The 16,947-nt window shown below is 41.5% G+C and overlaps 1 pseudogene; it reads left to right on the plus strand.

Moving 5' to 3' along the window:
* Positions 1-870: 870 nt before the first annotated feature.
* LOC140588904 (NACHT, LRR and PYD domains-containing protein 3-like) lies at positions 871-16,626 on the plus strand (annotated as a pseudogene).
* The last annotated feature ends 321 nt before the right edge of the window (positions 16,627-16,947 follow it).

Genomic DNA, 16,947 nt, shown 5'->3' on the forward strand with positions numbered 1-16,947 from the left:
CTTTCAATTCAGTCGTTCAGGCTAAATGACAGGACCCCCCCCCCCCCCCCCCATCCCGCATGTACCTACTTGTAGTTGAATCTCCGACTCTCAGTTGTATGAAACTCTTGTAGCACTTCCTTGCTGTCAGTTTTGATGTCATGGTGAATGTTCATTACAGGAAGCCCAGGGCGTCGGCTGTCTGAGAAACTTGCTGAGCTTGTCGGTGCAGATTATTGGAATGATGTTACATCATTTATTATTGTGTGGAACATGAAAGGTCGACCTACAGGCCAGATTTACTACTGAATTATAAACATGTCATGGGTTGGTGCCTCTTCTAATTGGTGAATGGGCTGACAGAGTCCTTCGTTCTCCACTATGGAAAATGACTGATTATCCAATGCAATCCATCCATCACCATAACCACTTAATCCCAACTGGGGTCACAGAGTCTATCCAAAGAACAACAGGCACAGGCAGGAACCAACCCTGGGCAGGTGCCAGCAGTCACAGGGACAATTTAGACTTGCCAATCAGCCTACCCTGCATACTTTTGGACCATGGGAGGAAACTGGAGCCCCCGGCAAAAACCCACATGAACACAGGGTGAGCGTGTAAACGCCACACAGAAAGGACCCAGGACCAAACCCAACATGTTCTTGTTGCGAAGCAGCAGTGCCAACCACTGCGCCACCATGCCACCCACCAATGTAATCATCTCCATTATTTTTGTAGTTGTTTCTTTAGCTTTGTTGCCACTAACTTTGAATACTGATAGAGCTCAAATATCAGCCGGCAGTATTGGTAATTTAACCAGTACATTGGCAGATTAAGAAATCACAGGCACAAACTTTTGCGAAATATGGGGACAGAAGCAAAAAGGCATTAATTGTAATTAATAATTCCAAATATTAATTACAAAAATAATTCCATCTGCTCAGTTTTTGCTCCAGTGCTTGTATCTCTTTTCTCAGGACTTCCGCATAACTTCAATTAGTTCCAGTGCTTGTGGTTAGTCAGCAAGTTATTGCTATAAGCCACACCTCGGTGTTCCAATGAAAAGTACCTATTCCAGAATATCCATCCATCCATCCATCCATCTTGTGTAAACACTTATCCTATTCAGGGTCACAGAAATCCAGAATGAGACTTAAGAAATTGTGCTAAGCACAATTAGCATTAGCTTGCATAAATTTGCCTTACGAATCCATTCAATTCAGTTGTTCTATATTACGTAAGAGTAAAAGAGGTTGGAATTTTTAAAAGTTTTTAAGTTTAAGGTAAATGTAGATCACTGGATCTTTCTTGTCTCTGTGCATTTCCACCAATCAGATAGTGGTGACACACCCAGATGGGTTTGGTCAGTCTCTTGGCTGTGTTAGTAAGCAGGTCCATGTCAGCAGGGCTATAGGTCAGATACAGCTCACATACTTTACAAGGGAAACCGTCTCTTCGCCAGACATCTACACCTAAAAATGGCCATGGACTGTCTTCACAAGGTGGGGGACTTCGCTCGGGGCCCCCCTAAGGCCTTGGGGCCCCTGTGCCCTGACCCAGTGGGCCAAGCTGTAATCGACCCATGAACCGATACTGATCATGTATAGGATGCCCCAAGTTATTCGGGGCCCCAGCTGAGGCCAACATAAACCAAGTATTACAAACCATAGTGCTGCTACTGCTTGGTCATAGATGTAACTACAATGAAGAATAATAACTAACCAATTGCTGACAATCAACAGTGTGATCTTTTTAGACTAGTGCAAAACAGTAATGTGGCCATGCAGGTTACATTAGCCTAAGGCTTAAGCTATGCGATCATATGTCCAAGATAAGATTTACATTAAGTGTATTTCCACTGTATATTTAACAAAACTCATGGTTCTGTACAAACCTCAGTTTTAGGTTCACAGTTTGGTGCAATTTCAGTGCAGCAATTTCATTTTCACAGAAGCCCCAGCAGGAGTCATCAGGTCTGGATCAGTACAAAAATGGAGGGAGCTGTTTCTGAAATGACCCCCCCTGTGGAGTGTAAAACAAAGAGAACTGAGAGGTAAGACAGAAGCTGTGTCTGACTGAACTGCTTTTCAAACCGACATAAAAAATCTTCCCAGCATTTTCTAAAGAGAGAGTAATCAGTTTTAACTTCATGAATTTCCCCAAGACTTCATTAATTACTCAAGATTTCAGTGATTCGTGTTTGTGGGGGAGATGATTCATGCTTATCATTTATTAAATTTATTTTCCTTTAAATATCTGCATTTAATTGTATTCCCTGAACGCCGTCCTCTGCTGCCACCTAGAGCTGCTGCATCAATCTTTCAAGAAATCTTTGGTGGCATCTTTGATTTTCTGAATATTCTAAAATAAGAGTTTATATTTGTACACAAAGGTTTCCAGTAGGAGTCTGGTAGTCGCTTCACAAAACTTATCGTTGGGAACCCTGTGAAATTTATTGTGGGGAATCCCATTTGAGGTTAATTTTATGGTGTTCCCACTTATGGAATACAGTGTTGTTGTTCCTACAGCATCTAGGTTTGCATGTCCTAGCTGAAGTGACAGTATTTTTCGAAAGTACGTATTTTTTAAATCTAGACAATTATAAATAGCAGTGATCATAGGATTAGTACCCAAATAAGGCAGGAACATTGTCAGGGTCGTGTTGTGAAGAACATTGTGATTTATGGTAAATGATTGTTACAGCCCACTAGCTGCATGTCTCTTTGGGTCTATAGTCAGGCCATAATATAAAAGCAGAAAGGGTTCCTAGCTATGACTGGCTCAGTGTGGAACATGTTAATGTGTGTAGATTAATAAAAAGACCTCAGCATCTTTTTTCTCCTCCTTTTTCTTCCCCAATCAGCCAGTTCTTTTATACTAGAGAGAACAAACAGATCATCCATCCTATCAAAAATGGTCACAAATAATGAAGTAGAACATAAACAAACAAATATATAAACAAATAAATCAATAAACAGGAATAAAAAGCAACTGAGATTGTAAAAGTGATACTAATCCTTTCATATTGGAAACTTATTTTTAGCTGAGACTATTTCATATGTGTAACTATAAGCAGGCCTGCTTGCATTATGAGTTTTATGACATATAAAAGTACATGAAGACAGAGCAGAAGGCTAAACAACTGAAGGCTTAATGTGAATTATATGGACTATGTTTAAATAATGAGGATTGTTCTTCTGACTGTCCACAGTGTCCTGATGGAGAGAGCAGGCTCACCTGTACCCAGCTGTGTTTCCCTGAAGAGTGACGATTCAATGGACCCCCCAATCACCTTCAGAGAGGGACCTTTTCCTACAGATCAAAGGTAAATATACATGTAAACAAACACAAGACACCCCCCTGCAGACACCCTTCTGTCACACATAACTCCTGCCACTCTTCCTCACCCACTCCACCCTGCCTGTTCCCTCTTCTTCACTTTTTTATTGCATTCTTCATTACTTTGGACAGTTAACCCCAAGTATCTAATCTCATCCACCTTCACTGCTCCTACTCCTCACCACCGTTCCATTCCTCCACCTTCCCTCTCATTTACACACATGTGCTCCATCTTGCTCCTACTGACTTTCATTCCCCTTCCCTCCAGTGCATCCCTCCACCTCTCCAGGCTCGTCTCAATCTGCTCCCTCCTTTCACTACAGATCACAATGTCATCTGTGAACATCATAGTCCATGGGGACTCCAGTCTAATCGCATTCCTCAGTCTGTCCATCACCATTACAGACAAGACAGGGCTAAGAGCCGATCCTTGGTGCAATCCCACCTCCACCTTGAACCAGTCCATCATTCCTACTGCACACCTCTCTGCTGTCACACTGTCCTCATACAAATCCTGCACCAGCCTCACATTAACGCTGCATGTAAATAATTAATTACTATATCCTGTTAAGTCATCAGACAAAGAAAACAAAAACAAGCAATTGCTTTCTTTACCAAAGGAAATCAGATCAGAATAAATGTAATATTTATGTGATGCACATGGAAACTAAAACGATGATAAAAGCATTTTGTTCATCAAAATTAAAATAAAACAAAAAATGTGAGACATTTTTGTAAAAGCATAAATTAAAACAACAAAATTTAATTAATTAAAATAAAAATGAGTAGAAATGAAAATTTGTGGCTCATTTATAAAATCCTGCCTAGAGTCTATCAGCCTATATTGTTTTACCAAATGTCCCTCCTCTAAATAATTGATGGTCAGCATAGCCGACATTAAGCATGTCAAACTGATAAAATCACTTGTCCTCCCTACAATATTAAACCATGTTTCACACAAAGGATGTTTCTCATCCCTCTGTGTTGGGAGCTGAGTGGGAGCAAATATGTGGCCTGTCTGGGTCCCCAGGACTGTGCTGAGAAACACTGGTTTAGGTGAAACATGGACATGCAGTGAGCTGGATGCAAACACTCACTGGCGACTAGGACAGACTTTGTGCTGCTGTTCACTCCCGCGAATGGTGGAGTTTGATGGCCGACATTGTGGATGTTTTGCCTCTGTGCTGGTAGCATTTGGAAGAGGGGAGAGTGACATTCGAGTGATTCAACTGATATCAGTGAAAACAAACATGCTAATCGAGAAGATGATTGAACAGTTTACATAAAAAGTGACAAAATTCCTTTGACCGGAGCGTTCCAGCAGTCTGATGAAACAATGAGAGCTGAGGTGCTTATTGTGAAGGGTTCAGATTTTTTGGTCCAAGCTAATGGCGTTAAAGAGGAGCTGGTCATGCCTACGTACTTTTTTCAACGTGACAGGTTTAGAGTTAATTTTATGCCAGAAGAATTAATCAAAATTTTGAAAACCGCATGCAAATTATTAAGTATCAGAATGAAAATATACACTGCAAATATCAAAAAAATATAATTAAATATTTTTTTTCTTCTTTGCTTTTTTGTTTTACTTCTGGATATTTAAAGGGTGGGCGGGTCTTAGAAGGGGGAGTAAATTTTACACATCTATTGGTGAACTGTAATATAGAGCGAGAACTTGAGAACTCCAATAACCATCTGAGCACGTCCACTCCATGACGCTTCAAAGAACCACAATGTGGCAGAAAGGCCCGGAGCCTGTTTTCTAATGCTGTCATGGAATTGCATGTTAGAGTGTCAGTGGATGAGACGAGGCCTTCAGCCATGCTGAGGCGACATGCAGCGGAGTTCGAGTGTAGCATGTATGGTGGGGAGGGATAGGAAGAGCCATTTAATTGTGCACCGCCTCTTAGTGTTGATTAGTCCAGGTGGCAGAGGTGATTTCTTCCTTTAAAAGTGTTGGAAGACTCGGTCGAGAAAGGGATAGCGCCTGGCAGGAAGTGATTCAAGAAGTTGTGGGTATGCATAGTGCAGACGGAATCATGTGAGTTTCCTCTTATGCTGCCTCCAGTTGTACAGTTTAGTGGTTCATTGGAACTAATTTGGAGTGTTTTGTTTGTAGTACGTTCTGATATTGGAAGCGGTATACACAGTTGTGAGCCAGCCGAAGCGGCGCTTTGTTTTGGAGAGTGCATAAGAACATAAGAACATAAGAACATAAGAAATTTACAAACGAGAGGAGGCCATTCGGCCCATCAAGCTCGTTTGGGGAGAACTTAGCTAATATCTCAGAGTTGTTAAAATCTTATCTAGCTCTGATTTAAAGGAACCCATGGTTTTAGCTTCCACTACAATAGCAGGAAGACTATTCCATACTCTGACTACACGCTGTGTAAAGAAGTGCTTCCTCAAATTTCTTTTAAAATGTTCTCCCGCTAATTTCCACTTATGGCCACGAGTTCTAGTATTTAGACTAATATTGAAATAGTCATTTGGCTGAACAGCATCCAGACCCGTTAGAATCTTATAGACCTGAATCATATCCCCCCTTAGTCTCCTTTGCTCAAGGCTGAACAGATTCAGTTCCGCTAACCTCTCCTCGTAAGACATTCCTCTAAGACCAGGAATCATTCTCGTAGCTCTTCGTTGCACCTTTTCTAAGGCAGCAATGTCCTTCTTGAGGTATGGTGACCAAACCTGCACACAGTATTCTAGGTGGGGTCTTACCAAGGAATTATATAAGTGTAACATCACCTCCCTTGACTTAAACTCCACACATCTAGAGATATAACCCAACATTCTGTTCGCCTTTTTTATTGCTTCCCCACATTGGCGAGAGTGGGACATGGAAGCATCAACATACATACCGAGATCTTTCTCGTAATCAGCTACCTTTATTTCAGTGGAACCCATAAAATATCTGTACTGTATATTTCTGTTCCCTGCATGGATTACCTTACATTTATCTGTGTTAAATTTCATCTGCCAAGTATCAGCCCATTCGCTAATTAAATCCAGATCCCGTTGAAGCCTCTCTGCTGCTAGATTAGTATCTGCTACCCCGCCCACCTTAGTGTCGTCTGCAAATTTAACCAGTTTACTATATGTATTCGTGTCAATATCATTAATGTAAATTAGGAACAATAGTGGTCCTAAAATTGAACCCTGCGGTACCCCACTATAAACGGAGGCCCACTGTGACATAGTGCCTCTAATAACTACTCTCTGCTTCCTATCAGTTAGCCAGTTTTTGATCCAAGCTGCCACAGTTCCTAAAATTCCTGCAGCTTTAAGCTTTAACAAGAGCCGTTTGTGGGGGACAACATCAAAGGCTTTCTGGAAATCTAAGTAAATCACATCGTAGGCCTTTTTGTGATCAATTTCACTTGTAGCTTCCTCAAAGAACTCAAGCAGATTCGTTAAGCAGGATCTACCTCTCCTAAATCCATGTTGGCTATCCTTTATAATGTTATTTGCATCTAGGTAATCTACCATTTTCACTTGAATACACCGACTTGTTCATTGGTACTGATTTTACTTGAGTTTATTTTATTATCTGAATTAGCATAGTTTTACACTGTCTTTCTGATTACAGGCGGAGGCTTCGTCCACTCGGCCTGCCACCGTTTTCAATGTATTCAATGTATTTTTCTTTTTTTTCCTTGTTATAATTTGGTGTTTGGTTTTGCGGGCCTAGTCAAGGGATGGGAATTAATTTGGAGGCCGGCATATTATTTTTTTTTACCTTCTTTGGGGGCCCCAGGCTGACATGGGTAGGGGCCCCTATGTGGGCAATTCCAGCTATTTTTTGGAGCCGAAAGAGAAACAAGTGGGAATTTAAAACGATGGAACATCAATAATCATAATGGGGGATGTCAGCGGGGGGGACAATGCACCGTGGCAAGATATTTTGCAATTGAAAAATATGATGATACACAGTGAAGATGTATAACAGTGTCCCGTGGCACACAGTCATTTATTAATGTTAACACAAGAGGGCGCAATAGGCATAATAGTTTTGCTTTTAGATTTTTCACTGCCCTGCCAAAAAAAAAGTCGCCATTTGATATTTGCTTTGGACTGCCTTTAGCTTTGATTATTGCATACATTTTTCATGTCATTGTTTCCAGAAGTTAATGCAACATCTGCATTTAGTTTCATACATATGTACATCCATTTTTCACTGAGATATTGTATTGACAAAGTGAGTTGAATCACTCCATGAAGTCTTCTTCAACATATCTCAAAGACTTTCAATGGGGTTAAGGTCAACACTCTGTGGTCACCAATTCATGTGTGAAAATGATTCCTCATGCTACTGATCCACTCTTTGACAACTGGAGCCTGATGAATCTTGGCTTTCTCACCCTGGAATATGCCCATTAGTGGGGCAGCGTGTGGCTCAGTGGGCTAAGCCGTGTGCCTGTAATCACAAGGTCACCGGTTCACACCCAGCCTCAGCACGTCTGCAGCTCCTTGAGCAAGACCCTCAACCCCCAGCTCCCTGGGCGCCGCTACAGGTGGCTGCCCGGACAACTTGCTCTACAAAGAAGAAGTTGAGGGAGGCGTAAAAAGAATTTCTCCACGGGGATTAATAAAGTGTAAATTATTATTATTAAATCACAGCTTTCCTCACGATACGATACACTATCGATTCCTTAAGCCAACGGTTCAATTTTTTTTAATACCTCAGAAATTCCCACGATACAATGCGATACGATACGATTGATTTAGTTCGATACTGGGGATAATAGTCGAAATGATGAAATTTCACACAATCCTTTACATTTCAATGCATTAAAAAAGGTAAATATAATTAGCATTTTATCATATTTTATTGGGAACTGTAAACAAAATCTAGTGTAGTCAAGTATGTCCCATAAATCGGGCAAAATAAAGTGCAATAAGGTAAAAATAAAAACTTTGGATGGATGTAGATTAACATGGTGAATAATTTTTATTTTGAATCAAGTCTTCTCCAGACAAATACAAAAGTGTAACAAAAAGTATGTCCATAACTGTCATAAGCTGCTCGTATGACCCTCTCGTGTGCTAGAGGCTTCTTACTTGGTCCAGATCCCCCATTCATTTTTATACCCTTTCTTAAGTTTAGTAGAAATAAATTGGAGGCTAACTAGGCGACTCGGTAGCTTGCAGCAGCTGGCGCGGTTGAACGCATCATCCATCCTCTATTTTTCATGCCATACGATCTACCCACACTACCTTTGCGATGGACCAGTAGATCGCGATCGACCTATTGGGCACCCCTGGTGTAGACCATGACATCAGGAAAGAAAAAATCCATTCATGATGGATGGAGGTGTAACCTGGCCAGTCAGTAGATTCAGGTACTCAACTGACTTTACTTTATTGCTGCATGACATTGCTGAGCTGTAATAATGATCCAGTCATTGGCTTTTTAAGTATTTGCCGGTTTAAATTAAAATGGGAACCTTTTTTTTGGCCGGGCAGTGTATTTTTGCATTTTGCGATGGAGTCTGCAGAACAAAGAAAACACTGCAAGAAAAACAGAAACATTTTGAAAACAGCATTTTTGTTAATTTAAATGCCTAAAAAGGAAAAAAAAAAGCACTGTGAGATCTTAGTATGTTTTCTGTATTCATTTGTTGAATATATTGTGAGTGTTTAAATAGTTACATCTATTTAAATACAAATGTAGGTTATTATTCCCCCCAGCAGCAGCAGTGGTAGTCAGCGTCAGTGCAGGACCTTTGTCTCTCCATAAAATGCCTATTTTAGCGGCGGCACAGAGGGCAGCGCTGTGGCTTCACACCCCCAGTGTTGGAGGCTGAGCCCCCTGTCTGTCTGCAGCTGCACGCTCTCCCTCTATCACATGGGTTTCCTCCTGCCGTCCAAAAACACGTGTTTAGGCTACTTTCTAAATTCCCCATGACATATGACAGCCTCTGTGTGTCTGTGCCCTGTGATGGACTAGAATCCCCCCCCAGGGTGAACCCGTATCCTAGGCCTTCTGCTGTCTGAAATAGAACCCCCCCCACCACCCTGCCCCACCCCCAAACTGGGATAAGTGGCTGGAGGATGGATGGATTAATGGATGGATATTTGTGTTTTATTCTCAGGGACCGAGTGAAAAGATGTAATTCACACCCACATAACGGAGACTTATCATCCATCTTCAAGGTCTGCATTTATTACTGAAGTATATTTTCTAAACTTTCACCTAAACTGACATACATCTTCTGCAGATATACAACAAGTCATTGAATCTATCAAAGGGATGATATTTACAACTAATTCACAAGTGAAATCATAAAATGATACAGTGCCAGGAGTGATAATAATTAAACTGTAACTGATCATTTCAGTTACTGGAGGAAAAAGCTCAAACGTTTCTGAAGGATGAGCTGATGAAGTTGAAAAGGTACCTGGATCAGAATGACCCAGAATGCTCTGAGCCTCAGCTGGAGGAGGACAATGACCTGGACAGTGATGGTCAGATGCAGAAGACCTGTGGTAGAGAGGGAGCTCTGAAGATCACACTGTACATCCTGAGGACCATGGAGCAAAATGATCTCGCTGACACGCTGGAGAAGAGTAAGAGCTGTACCTCAATCAGTGTGTGTTTGATGTGCCACAGAAACATAGTTTATGAAAAAATGTGTATTACATTTCAGTTTATCATTTATTTATCTTGATGTGATTTGGGTTATATGAGTAAAAAAAATGTTTTTTTCTCATTTCATTTCAGGGCATCATCTCTCACAGTGTCAGCACATAATCAAATGTAATCTGAAGAAGAAATTTGAGTGTGTATTTGAAGGGAAAGCCAAGGAAGGACAGCCAACACTTCTCAAAGAGATTTACACAGAACTCTACATAACTGAAGGGGGAGCTGGAGGAGTCAATGATGAACATGAAGTGAGACAGATTGAAACAGCATCCAAGAAAAGGCAAACAGAAGATACTGCAGTCAAGTGCAATGATATATTTAAACCCTTACATGGGCATGTGACACCTATCAGAACTGTACTCACTAAAGGGGTCGCAGGTATCGGGAAAACAGTCTCTGTGCAGAAAGTTATTCTTGACTGGGCAGAAGGAGAAGCAAACCAGGACATTCACTTCATATTTGCTCTTCCTTTCCGGGACCTGAATTTGATTAAGGATGAATACAGTCTGATTGATCTGCTTCACCACTTTGTCCCAGAATTGAAATCGCTTGAATCCACTGAGCTGTGTAGATACAAAGTTTTGTTGATCTTTGATGGTCTAGATGAGTGTCGTCTTCCTCTAGATTTTCAGAACAATGAGAGCTGGTTTGATGTAACAAAGAAAACGTCACTGGATGTTCTGTTTACTAACCTCATTAAGGGGAATCTGCTTCCATCCGCTCTCCTCTGGATAACTTCCCGGCCAGCAGCATCCAATCAGATACCTTCTGAGTGTGTCCACCAGGTGACAGAAATACGAGGGTTCAATGATGCCCAGAAGGAGGAGTATTTCAGGAAGAGATTTAGTGATCAGAGCCTGGCTAGCAGAATTATCACACATGTGAAATCATCAAGGAGCCTCTTTATCATGTGCCACATACCTGTGTTCTGCTGGATTTCAGCCACTGTTCTTGAGAATCTTTTTAGTGATTCTGATAGTGGAAAAATTCCAAGGACTCTGACTGAAATGTACACACACTTCCTGATCTTTCAAGTGAGTTTAAAAAGTGACAAGTATATGGAAAAACATAAAATCAAGCTTAATAAATGTACCAAATCTGGGAAGAAATTTCTTTTAAGACTTGGTAAACTGGCTTTTCATAACCTTGAGAAAGGCAATCTCATATTTTATGAGCAAGATCTGACAGAGAATGGCATTGATGTCACAGAGGCTTCAGTTTACTCTGGAGTGTGCACAGAAGTCTTTAAAGAGGAGTATGGGTTGTACCAGGAGAAGGTGTACTGCTTTGTGCATCTGAGCATTCAGGAGTATCTTGCTGCTTTATATGTGTTTCTGTCAAACTCATCAGCTGACCTGCTGAAGACTGCAGTGGATGAAGCATTAAGGAGCAAGAATGGACACTTGGACCTCTACCTCCGCTTCCTCCTTGGCCTCTCAACAAAGTCCAGTGAGATTCTGTTACAAAGGCTACTGAGCCAGAAAATAACCAGGTGTCATAACAATAGGAAAACACCCCAGTACATCAAGGAGAAAATACAGGAGAATTTATCTGCAGAAAGGACCATCAACCTGTTCCACTGTCTGAATGAACTGGGTGACAATTCTCTAACAGTGGAAGTACAAAGATACTTGAGTTCAGGAAGTCTTTCAGCAGAAAACCTCTCACCTGCACAGTGGTCAGCTCTGGGCTTTGTGTTACTGATGTCAGATAAGGAGCTGGATGTGTTTGATCTGAAGAAATACATCAGATCAGATGAAGGTCTTCAGAGGCTGCTGCCTGTGATCAAGAAATCTAGGACAGCTCTGTAAGTGATTTTACATACGTCTGTTGCTAGAGATGTTCAGATGTTATTCATGATACTGCTTTTATATCTTATCAGAACAATTAGGGTGTATTTATATGGACACCCAGAAATTCTTTTTGATTCTGGATACTGCAGGATATGTTTATTTTTTAACATTCTTGGTGTGGTGTGTGGTTCAGTGGGTTTGGACTCTGTGCCTGTGGTCAGAAGGTCACTGGTTTAAATACCTGGCTGGCAGAGTGATGCTGGTTTTGGGCCCTTGAGCAAGGCCCTTACCCCCCAGCTTCAGGGGCGCTGGATGCTGGCCAACCCTGCACTCTGACCTCCAAATTTACTCTAACCTGTATGTGTTCGTCAGAGAGAGCGAGATCAGAGAGGTGACAGCAGTATTTTACCAGGGGGATGAATAAAGTATCACTATTTCATCCCTATCTGACAGGATTGATAATTGTTTCATTAGTGTTTTGGAAATTTACCAGGTTCACAGGTACAGCAAAACAAAATAAGGATTTCAGTCATGGTGTCAGCAATTCAAAAGTCATATAAAAATTATAATTAAAAAAACTTAAGCTCTTCTTGACATTCAAATCCCACATAAACACGCACACACACATATCCCAGGCAGGAACTGAACCCAAAACCCTAGAACCCCTGGGTCGGCTGTAGTGCTGATCACTGAGCCCCAGCGCTGCTTAGAGCTTTATAAAAATACTTATGCATATATTACAGAGTCTCAGGGTAACTCACCCTTTAAGGTCATTAAACAGCAGGTTCATCTCGGCTGTGGAGTCTCAAGTAAAAACTATTTGAGTTTCTGACTAGGACAGGGAAACAACAAAATAACTGATATATTTAAATATCCCAGTTAATTAATGTATTTTAGAGCATGTTCACTCTCATACTCTTATTCAAACTCCCTCTGTAAGACAAAAGAGAACAGGATTTGGGAATGTATGACTTATGAAAATGTACAGCAAATAGTGAAAATACACAGTAAACTCACGGGAGAAGCTGTATTGTACCAAAATCTATTCATCTGAGTACATTGATCCAGTCCTGACCCATTACACTTTTCATGGTATTTGTGCTTTGAATTGAAAGTATTCACTGTATTCTTCATGACGGGGAACATGAGGAACATCAGAGGATTGTCTAGTTCCTTTTGAAGCATATGCTGCCTCACTTATTGTATTTAAAAATAAAACTGTTTATTTTGGTATTGGATATACCTGTGTGTGGTGTATGTATTTTTATCTTAGCATGTTTCCTTTTCCAGTCTGAACAGCTGCAGACTCACAGAGACATGCTGTGAAGTGTTGGCTTCAGCTCTCAGATCAAACTCCTCTCAGCTGACAGAGCTGGACCTGAGTGACAATGACCTGCAGGATTCAGGGGTGAAGCTGCTCTCTGCTGGACTGGGGGATTCACACTGTACACTGGAGATACTGAGGTCAATATTACTGGGTATTCCACATTGTAATCTGTAATTACTGAAATCTTAATTGGAGTCATCACATTTACTTAAAAGTAATACTCATAGTGGTGAGGTGATTTTATTTATTGGAAAGATATTGTCTGTCTCTCTGCAGGCTGTCAGGCTGTAGAGTCACAGAAGAAGGCTGTTCTTCCCTGGCTTCAGCTCTGAGGTCAAACCCCTCACACCTGACAGAGCTGGACCTGAGTGACAATGACCTGCAAGATTCAGGGGTGAAGCTGCTCTCTGCTGGACTGGGGGATTCACACTGTACACTGGAGATACTGAGGTCAGTATTACTGGGTTTTCCACACTGTAATCTGTAATTACTGAAATCTTTATTGGAGTCATCACCTTTAATTAAATGTTATACTCATACTGGTGAGGTGATCTTATTTATTGGAAAGATATTGTCTGTCTCTCTGCAGGCTGTCAGGCTGTAGAGTCACAGAAGAAGGCTGTTCTTTCCTGGCTTCAGCTCTAAGATTAAACCCCTCACACATGAGAGAGCTGGACCTGAGCTACAATCACCCAGGAGACTCAGGAGTGAAGCTGCTCTCTGCTCTACTGGAGGATCCCAAATGTAAACTAGAGAAACTAAAGTGAGTATAGAATGTGTGTCTGCACCTGTAGTGTAGGTGGAGAAAATGCAAGAATTAAATAAATGGATACAGCAGTACTATGTCATTCTGCTTCTGCTATAGTGTGGACCACAGTGGAGAGTGCAGGACTAGACCAGGGTTCCAGAAATGTAAGTCGGTTTGTATGTTTTTTATTCTTAATATCATTAATACTACTTTATGATACCATTCGCATAATTATTGTGTGTGTGTGTGTGTGTGTTTGTGTGTGTTTTTAAAATAGGGGCTGGTTTGGATTTAAAGATGACTACTTCCTTATATAAAAATAGTCTGGGAAAATCTGTAGAAATACATTCAATCTTTTTTGAGATTTGTTAGTATTTTTGTAAGAAAGCATCTGTAATCTCCCCAAACTGGCTGGGACACCGAACGATGGGAATTTCGGCTCTTTTTAATGAGCCGGATCATTTGGCTCAGCTCACCAAGAAGAGCCAGCTCTTCCGGCTCCTAAACGGCTCTTCATTTTATCACTTCAGTCCAGCCAGATTCAGCGCTGTTTTGACCCATGACTGATATGTGTACTAAACCTTATAATTTCCTTAATACCATAATTTTACATTATGTTTGGTATAAAGACTAAATGTAAAAACATCAAACACTACTACACCTGTATTGAACATTTTATAAGTGGAAAAGTTGTTTTTTTGGTTGATCTAACAAAAAAAGTCAAATTACATAAATAACTAATAAAAAAATAAAAATACATAAATTACAACGTGCAAAACAGCAGCATCCAACAGTTTTAGTTGTATCTGTCCATTATAACAACCATCAACTTTCTAACAGTGTTACATTTTAACATTTCCTTTGGGGCAGAAAGGCTAAGTGCCTCAGCTTAGACGGGCTGATCCGGCTTCTGGCAGTAGCAGCACGCTAGCCTGTCTTTTTTCTTCCATCTGAACTGTTGGATGCGCAGTTCTTAAGTGTCTGAGAAGGTTGCTTGTGGACCCTGCTCGAAATGACAGCTTCATCTTCAAACTGTGCATTCTGCCTTTGAGTTATCATAGCTATTAAAATGCATCCAAATGTCGTTTCGTTTCCGTTGTCACTCATCTTACCTACTATTCGCGCACCACACTCCCTCTCCTTCTCTCCTTCTCTCCACTCCTCTCCTCCTGCTCTGTACCTGTACACCGTCAGCACGCGCACGCCCCTCCCTACGTTTAACCTGATAGTATGAACCTTGTCTGACTCATCACGTGATTGGTCGCGCGGCTCGCACACCATTGACACAGACTTAAGTCACAGTCAGAGCAGCGTGGAGCGCTGAGCCGCGGAGCCGTTTTGCTTTATAAAAATGTCTCTCGGTCAGTAGCCGGATCTTTTGAACGGCTCGTTCACGACCGACACATTACTAGTCGGCGCTGAACGCTGCTGGAGGGAGGTATGTGTCCGAAGTGGTTTGAAGCAAGTTCTTATTTTGCAGCAAAGCCAAATTAACTTATACTGGTACTCGTTGGGTACAATTTCATGTTTAACATGTTTGATGAATGCTGTTTATATTTTTATTTACCTGTAATTAAGCATATTAGTTTAACACGCGCAGCATTACGCGCATCTTCCCGCCGGCGTCGCGCGGGCGTCCTACATTTCCTGAGGTATTTCACATACTTGAATTCCAGCTTCGTTTTTATATTTTATGTACCGTACAGAATAATAGAGCGCAGGCTAAAGTGCAGTTCGGTCCCCAGCGAGTCTCACAGCGCAGGGGGCAGCCGGAGCGCCGCAGACTCGGGCGGCTACTTGAGTATATTGGGAATAAAATATGTGTATTGGAGCGAGTTCTGTGTTACTGAGTGTGTGAGGTGTGACAGTGATAATGATGGAGATGCTGGGCTTTGTGATGGGATTAATCGCTCTTCCTCCTGCCTACAGATTCCTGCCAGCTGACGCTGGACCCCAACACAGCAAACAGAGACCTGTCTCTGTCAAGGGGGAACAGGAAGGTGACATGGGTGGCAAAGCAGCAGCCATATCCTGATAATCCAGAGAGATTTGACTACTGGCCCCAAGTTCTGTGCAGAGAGAGTCTGACTGGTCGCTGTTACTGGGAGGCTGGGTGGAGTGGATATGAAGCCTGGATAGGAGTGACTTATAAAGGAATCGGGAGGAAAGGAGACAGTGCTGACTGTTGGCTTGGAGCCAATTACAAGTCATGGATGCTGTGCTGCTATCGTGACAGTTACTCTGTCTGGCACAATGATAAACAGACTGTCATACCCATAGAGCCCTCAGGCTCCCGCAGAGTAGGAGTGTATCTGGACTGGGCGGCTGGTACTCTGTCCTTCTACAGAGTCTCCTCTGGTGGACTGACCCTCCTGTACAGCTTCACCTCCTCATTCACTGAACCCCTCTATCCAGGGTTTGGGGTTTATAACTCCTCCGTGTCCCTGTGCATGCTGGGATAGCTCACTGTGTGCTGGAGGAATCATTTTTACCTTATCAGAGTGTCACATGTCGCTGCTTCTCCATGGCAAAAAGGTAAAATCTCTGCTTTTTAACCAGTATAACCCTTTTTACTCTGTCTGAAGTGTGACATACATTAGATTAAAATTAATGACTGGGTTCGGTAAGCTGCACAAACGTAAAATAAGTGTATTTGTTTCTGATAAAAATGTAATGAAATGTAATCCTGATGATTGGGGGGCTTTTCCTCTCCCCTTATATGTACATTTTATACATTTCTGTCTATATATTGTATTTGCTACCTGTACACTGACAATAAAAGCTTCCTATTCTACCCAATTACTGTCCTGGTTCAGCGTTGCTCAAAGCATAACTGAGGTAACTGAGTAACATAAATCATGTAATACAATTAAATAAATACACTGTAATGTAAATGAACATAACTAACAGGATTGGATTAAATCAGCATATACACTCACCTAAAGGATTATTAGGAACACCATACTAATACGGTGTTTGACCCCCTTTCGCCTTCAGAACTGCTTTAATTCTACGTGGCATTGATTCAACAAGGTGCTGAAAGCATTCTTTAGAAATGTTGGCCCATATTGATAGGATAGCATCTTGCAGTTGATGGAGATTTGTGGGATGCACA

The sequence above is a fragment of the Paramormyrops kingsleyae genome, chromosome 4, assembly GCF_048594095.1.
Source record: "Paramormyrops kingsleyae isolate MSU_618 chromosome 4, PKINGS_0.4, whole genome shotgun sequence".
NCBI classification, from domain to species: domain Eukaryota; kingdom Metazoa; phylum Chordata; class Actinopteri; order Osteoglossiformes; family Mormyridae; genus Paramormyrops; species Paramormyrops kingsleyae.